The 8,067-nt window shown below is 38.3% G+C and overlaps 1 pseudogene; it reads right to left on the bottom strand.

Moving 5' to 3' along the window:
* Positions 1-4,814: 4,814 nt before the first annotated feature.
* LOC129530311 (testis-specific chromodomain protein Y 2-like) lies at positions 4,815-6,427 on the bottom strand (annotated as a pseudogene).
* Between the last annotated feature and the right edge of the window lie 1,640 nt (positions 6,428-8,067).

Here is an 8,067-nt window from a genome sequence, read left to right as displayed (position 1 = left end):
GACTGATGTAGATGTCCCCTATGCATGCAAGCCAAACCTTCACCCACAGTTCTAGAGGAGCTAGACAGCAGGACAAGTAATGTTTACCTGCACAGGCTTTAGCTCTCCACTGGTGATTCTTTGTTGATTTCCTAAGCCTACTGAACCCAGAAGATTCCCAAAGTAACTTGGGAACCTAAAAAAAGATTATATAGTCATTGGATTCAAGAAACACACTTGTATAGAGTAAGAATTTTAATATTATTTCTGGCTTCCCTTGCTATGGCCTAGAAAAACATTGAAATTCCAGGAAATAAGATCAATTGACTTTTAAACATAAAATTATCTTTTAGTTTAAATGTCAGTACTGCTGGATGAAGAACATGTGCCTCAAAATCTGTAAAGCTTGTATGGCTGGCTTTCATAAGACAGCACTTAACTAGAATATGTCTCTCAAAGTCACCTTCTTTCTGATTATTGAAAGTGGAAATTTTCTGTTTACAGATGGGGCACAGAATCTTATTACTGTTAGACGGACACAGGAGAGAGAGGAGTTAAAAAACCAAAGGTTTTGTGCAAAGTACTGACGAGGCTTCCCCCAGGGAAAAACCTCGTCGCACTAGGTTGCCTTTTAAAATCTAAAATGTTCCACAAAAATGCTGAATCCCAGGTTTATATAGTCAAAATTTAGAAAAAGAAGGTTAATGCTGTATTGCCTGTCCCCACAGTATGTGTCTCTACAGAAAAAAGATGTGTCTCACAAAGAAACTGTTTAGATATATATGGCCATGCTGAGCTTTTTAAAGAGAAATAACCACCCAAAAAGCGAAATTTTATTTGAATGTATGCCATTCCATACAGTGCCATGAATATTGATCATTGGCAGACAAAAATACCCTTATCAAATAAAAATTTTTAGACTACAATTTTGAATTCTTCCTTTTTTGAAAAAAAATCACAAAATAGCAACTCTTTTAATTCCATTTCTAATTAATGACTTTTACAATTAAGATTATATCTCCAGGTCGCAACATTGCACACAAAGAAGAAATAGGAGGCACAGTAGCCACACAATGACAAAAAAAAATGCAACAGAAAAGCCTGGAATTTTTGGTGGCAACACTCTGATGGGCTGTCAGAAACTGGAGTTAGTTTAGAGAACTTCACATAACACCCTGGTATAGCCTTAACCAGAACCTTCAGTTAACTTAGCTATCCTTTTACTCCCATGTGACAACTAGATCCTCTGTTAAAGAAAAGTTGGGACAGAGGCAACATTTTCAACAGCGGAGGGTGAAAGGAGACTGCCAGTGTGTCTCCCAGGAGCCCTATCTCCAAAGCCTTGTAAGGATGGCAGCTAATCTATTGGATTATATCTGACACTGGCCCAGAGCTTTGTTTGCTCTTGAGAAATTTAAAAAAAAAATGAGGACAAGCTGCAGATATGAATGTAAATAGTTTGGAACTGCACTCCTTCTCACATATTTTTTTGACAGAGTCTCACTCTGTTGCTTAGGCCGGAGTGCAGTGGCACAATCTTGGCTAACTGCAAGCTCCACCTCCAGAGTTTATGCCATTCTCCTGCCTTAGCCTACCAAGTAGCTGGGACTACAGGTGCCCACCACCACACCTGGCTAATTTTTTGTATTTTTAGTAGACATGGGGTTTCACGATATTAGCCAGGATGATCTCGATCTCCATCTCCTTGTGATCTGCCCACATTGGCCTCTCAAAGTGCTGTGGTTACAGGCATGGGCCACCGTGCCCACCCCCTACTGACCTTTTTAATTAAACCCTTCCCAAGTCCATGAATCAAAAACAAACCTTGCAGTCCCCCAATGCACCACAATGTATCAGTCTCTCATTTTCAGGTGTCACACAGAATTTTTTAATCTCAAGAAAATTAAAAATTATGAATGTAGAAGGTGAGATTATAGCAAACATTTAATAAGTTAACTTCTGACAGAGTAGAGTCAGTTGCCAACTTTGAGGAAGAGTCTGATATTTTTATGGACTCAGAAGAAAGAAAATGTACTAACTAGTCTTGAAGAAAGCACTACTAATCTCTTCTGGGACTTTGTGCCTGGAACTATTAATAGCTGAAGTAATTACTCAGCTTGGCTCAGGAACTTGGCCCTGAGCCACAGAAGAGCTAAAGTGAAAGCATGGCCCGGGACCTTTGCCTGGGACCAGAAGCTAAAATGATAATTTACAGAAACTTGGCTCAGAGTCTAAAGCATGTTTAGTAATATAAGGTGCCCTTTGTAACACACTGGAGTCCAGTGTGTACACGTTTGGAAAAAGAAAGCAGCTATTTCCTGGAAGCCCTCTGGTTACATAAAAGACATAGCGTTTTAATGTGGGGTATTGTTTTTTTTTTATCTGAGTAGCGGTGGGCATGTCTTAAGCACACACACAAAAAAATATTGGGCTTTTTAAAAAAAACTTATTTGCCTGGGCCACAGGATTGTGCAGGATTCTTAAATCTGTGTCTGCAGCCTAATTTTTCAGGCTGTTTATCTGCTTGTCAAAATTTTACCAGTAACCAACTACAACTATGTAGCTTTTTTTTGGTCAATACTATTGAAGACCTAGATAGTTTCCGAGGGTGAGAAGGCACATTGTTTGAAGTTTCCTATGTGCAAGCCTTTTTGCCCTGTGAAACAATACAAATCTTTCTAAATATTCTAAAATTGTTCATGCCTTCTTAGCAGTCATATCTGAAAGGCCCACAGTAAACAACTCCCAAATGTCAGAGACACATTCTCCCTGGAAACAATCAAAACAAAATTTTGTTGCCCTGGCTTTTCTCATCTTCTTGATATAGAGAATCTTTTATTCACATTATCACCATCATCATCAACTTTTTCAGTTTTAACATCAAACCCTCGAAATCCATTACTACCCCTATAGGAAATGCCCAGTGAATGAGGTGCCAGTAAAGTGCAAATTTCTTATTCATTACAGTACCTTAAACAAATAAAGTAAGACCTGAGGAAGTTTTCTGATACATTAATAAATATAGAGAGCCTTTCTAATATCTAGCCCTTTTTTGGTCTTACATGGGAAGATGTTGTGTTATTCCTAAGCCAAAATCTTACTGCTTCTGAGAAATAACACTACAGGCAACAGAAAGATGCTGGGCCAAACCACATATCTTCTACAGCATGTCATAAAAAATAAAAAGCAGTCAAAGAGAGAAAGAGTGAAGAAAAGACAAGATCGTAATTTCCAGTAGCAAGCCCTTTGAAAACTAATTTCAGCCATAGTGATCCCACAGTTAAGTTAAAAAAAAAAAAAGTAACAAAGAAAAGAAAGCAGGACTTTGGTCCTTAAAAGAACCCAGATCTAAACCTTTCCCAAGCCAGGGCTGTGATGACATCTTTGGATCCCTGCAGTTCCTGGCATTTCTACATTTCTGGATGCCACTGCATTTTTCAGTGCCTGCAGAAGAGAAAGCTTGTGGTATGCCTGATTCACCTAAAGATTTGCAGGGAGCTGTCACCTGTACCACCAACTGACCTGCTTACCTCCTCACAGGTAATGTGCCTAGCTGTGTGCAGTGGCTGGACTCAACCATCACTCACTCATACATCTGCCTCCATTCTGTGCCTGGCACATCCATAGTGAAATGAAACCTATGCCCATCATTTGAGCTGAGTGCAGCCTGCAAGATGGGTGTGTAAGTTTAGACAACAGGCTCAAGAGAAACTTGTGCAAAGGTGCCATCATCCACGGAGATTCTTGGCTGGTGAAGCAACATCCTAGAGATCCTGTGACAAAGGTGACATTCATCACCCATGGCCAGTAGATAGATTATTCAATTGTGCCTATGTAATAGAACCTCCATGAAAACCAACAGAACAGGATTCAGAGAGCTTCTGGGTAGCTGAACACATAGAGAGTTCTAGAAAATTGTGTGATCATAAAAACAGACACTGATAATTTTGAATATCATACAGAGTATAGGGGTCTTTTCTTTGTTTTGAAAGAAGTTTCTGCCTTTAATAATGTGTCCAGAATTTTAACTTATTAACTAGAACATACTCTAAGGTAACCTAAATATGCACATTACAAACATTAGAACGTGGATATTTCCACCAAAATGATTCCATAATTCACTAATAGGGTGCAACAAGTTTTGCTTTAGAGAGATAAAGTTTTCTTTTGTTAACTGGGTAAGAACTAGACATTTATAAAAGAAAATCAAGTGATATCTCACCATAAATTCTAATCATATGTTCAGTTTAGAAGAATGATCATCCGTGAATTTTATGTTGGAAATATTTATTCTGAAACATAAGTCTTTTAATTTGTAATTTTGTGTCTCTGAAGTATTTGTGCCGCTATAAAGTCAAGGGCACCATCTCCAATAGTTCTGTGTCTTTGTGGGAGGCAAGCTGAGGCTGCCTCATACCCCAGTAGACTCTGTATTGTAGGATATGAAAATAAGAAAAATAAACATTATTACAGGATTCTCTGTCATTCACATCTAATAAAACACAATTCTGATCTTATATATAGTAGTAGCCATAGATACAAATTAGAGTTTAGGAACAGTCTAGTACCCAACAGTCTGCTTTTATATTTGGGCTATGTGTGCATAAAATAATTACATTTGGACAAATAAGCTGTTTTATTATTTCTTTTAAAGTTACAGTGCTTAAAAATGCCATGATAACTTCAATACACAGCTGGGACATTTCAAATTCTGTTTCCAAGCCTTAGCTATGGGTGAAATTGTTTTGAGCTATGAAAATGGATTAGGGCATCTTGAAACTCATGATGCATTTGGTTCAGCTTAGTTCTTGTGTCCTGAGCAGACATACTGACAATTAAAACTCATCAATTTTATTTTCAACATACTTTAACATGGATTCTATCCCTTGGGCTTGAGCCTCAGATCTTCCTCAGCACCTCACACTCTCTCTCATTGGCCTGTTCCAACTCCAACTTAATATTACAGCGAACAAGGGCCTTACATTCTTCCAGCACAATTCTATTACATGAAGCAAGTTCCTTAATTTGAATCATAACCTCTTGGGTGAAAAACACCTGAGAGACTAGGCCTTTGGCATGTGCCTCCCATGCTGTCAGCTTTCACCCAGCAATTAACATTTCATTGGCAGATGCTTTACCCATGATTTTTGGAAATGTAATAGTAGGACAGCCATCTGGTCTCTGACCAAAGGTCATATAAACAGTTTGGAACCAAGCCTTTTCATTAGCCCACAGGAGATCACAAAGAGGCAGTATGAGTGCACCTAGTCCAATGGCAGGGCTGTTGACTAATACAACAATAGGCTTTTTTAAATTGAATAAAAGTATTCACAAAGTTCTTGATGGTGTCCACCATTTCAAGGCTTGCTCTGTTTCTGTCATTCCTTAAGTGCTTCACAAAGTACCCAAAATCAAGACCGCAGCAAAAGACACTTCCAGCTGCACTGATCAGCACAAGCTTGCTGTCATCTGCAGCAGCCCTATTCAGAGCATTAACTAGTTCTTTAATTACTTCTGTATTCAGTGCATTTTTTTCTGTCGATCTAGTTCACAGCAATATCCGGGTGAATCCATCTTTTCCTTACTACAATGTCTCTGTATTTGCTGGCACTTCCTGTTAGCCTTATGGCGAAGTACATTTTCTTGATAAAAGGCTGGTCTCTGCCATCATCAGTAACATTTCTTTGCCCACCTTTCACTCTTGGAACTGATGTATGCATTTCTGTTGTTCCATTGGCTGCTAATGGGTCTGTTAATACCACGAACCTTTTTGGGTAGCTGAGCCTGTGGCCATGGAAGCAGTAACTGAGCCAGACATCTGGGACATTAGTGGGTGTATCTGGGTCCTGTTCTCTATTCCAGCCTGTTCTGCACTGGGACCTGATAAAGCCCTGACAAGCTTCCTTTCTATCCCGTTGAAGACCACCGTGTCCTGCTGATCTGCTGCAGTGGGGTCCTTCCCGTTTCTCGAGTTCCTGAAAGCCACTCACAGTTTTCTTGTTGTTAAAGGGGCTGTCAGGTGCAAGTATCTTGATAGTTGAATTTACTAGCTCCATATTCTTTGTGTCAGAGAGAAGTGAAGCTGCCTTTCTCCTAACGTTCTTGCTGGCAGCAAATAACTGGCTGTTTTTGGACCTGTGGTGTTTGCCAGTCATTAGCATTTTAGGAGAGTTCTTAGAATAGTTCACTTTGGTAGATCTGGAAGTTCTTCTGGCATTGTTTGAAAAAATTCTACTTGTTCTGATCCATGTCAGTTTTTTTCTGTTTTTCGGTCTGTTGTCTATTAAAATCATGTATACATTTTTCACAGTTCACGAGGTGCTGCTCTGGTTCCCAAGTGTCATCCTGTTTGTCTTACCCTTTCCAGCGAACCAAATGCTCTATATTCCCATCTTTGCCTTTGTCTTTTGTCAACAATAGCTTCTACCTCAAACTCCTGGGAAGCCATGAAGAAAGACACAGGATTGGAGCAGTTGCTGTGCCGACTTTATTTCAGTTGCATCTCCACATAGCCACTTCTTTCTGCCTCCAGTTCTTCACCAGGTTCTGCATATGGATAAGTGTCTTTTACTTCGTCACCACTAGTGTAGTGAACATTGTGTGAAATAGCAGCTATGCTATGTTCCTTAACCTCTCCACACATACTCCCTGGTGGGACAGCTTGGGCTTTGTCTCATGGTGCACAATAGCTTGCTCAGTAGCCTCAGATAAGAGTAGCTAAATCCATAGCCCCTGCCCTCTGGTGTAGTGCAGAAAGCTTTCTTCCTGCCTGTTACTCTTTTGTGTTTGTTTGTTTAATTGTGGTTGCTGTGATGATTATATTGAACATTCTAATGTTATAACATTTTTAGTTATGCTAGCTTACGTTTGGTAACATACAAAACCTTTACTCCTGTATAACGTAACTACATTATTGCACTCACTGAGTTCTCAAAATTATACATTTATGCATTGTAGGTCAAAAACACAAATTAGTAGTAGTTTTTTTATTAAATATATTAGTGTTTTAAGTTATGTGGATAACAAATTGTGGAAGTGCACATTGTTAATTTTTTATCCTATATATTTTTTCATGTATTTATCTTTACCTTCGTCTGTGTTTATTTGTGCTGCTTCTGAGTGTCTGTTCATTTCACCCTGAAGTATCCATAAGACATTTCTTAAAGGGTACTCTACCGGTAAAAGTTGCCAGTTTTTATCTGGGAATGTCATCATTTGTCCTTCACATTTGATGGATAATTTGTTGGATCATAAGTTTTAGATATGACAGTATTTCTGACATCACTTGGAATATATTAGTCTACTGCTTTCTATCATCTTAGATTTCAGATAAGAAATCCACTGGTTATTCAGATAAGAAATCTACTGGTTATTTTTGAGGGTCCCTTTGACATGACTAGCTACTTCCCTTGCTTCCCTTGAAAATCCTCAAGATTCTCTTTGTATTAGTTTTAGACAGTTTAATTATCAGGAAGGTTTGAGTTTGCTAATTTGAGTTTCTGTTACTTGGAGTCTGTTGAGCTTCTTGGGTGCTTATTTATCGTCTTAAATTGTTGCAGAATTTTTGCCGTGTATCCGTATATATATTTTTGTCATATGTATTTTTTAAAAGTAGTTTTTTAAATGATTATATTTTAATTGAAAGTTTATTGGGAATTTCTGATGGGTAAAGTCTCCAGTTTTGTTTATTCTGTTTTTATTGCATTCTGGTTTTCTTACACAGAAACCTAAAACACTGGGACAGCCACTATAATGGCCTCCCTGTTAGGATTTGTAAACACTTGTTTTCCTTTATTTTACATATTTATTATGTATCCATTGATCTGATTCCTTGGAAGTTGGGTCTATTATTTCAAATTTCCATTTGTAACCTTTACATCTAATAACTGTTCACAGCACACCTGCTGTCTTATTTCATGTGTGGTTCAGTAGACATTCAGGCAGTGAATATTATATTTATGAACCCCTACTATTAATTGTTTATTTTCTATGATGATAACTTTGCAATAATTCAATACGTTCATTTTAGAATTTTTTTTTAAGTCAGAGTCTTGCCTTGTCATCCAGGCTGGAGTGCAGTGTCACCAT

Source organism: Gorilla gorilla, chromosome Y (assembly GCF_029281585.2).
Source record: "Gorilla gorilla gorilla isolate KB3781 chromosome Y, NHGRI_mGorGor1-v2.1_pri, whole genome shotgun sequence".
Lineage (NCBI taxonomy): Eukaryota > Metazoa > Chordata > Mammalia > Primates > Hominidae > Gorilla > Gorilla gorilla.
This window is presented reverse-complemented; position numbering and strand designations above follow the sequence as displayed.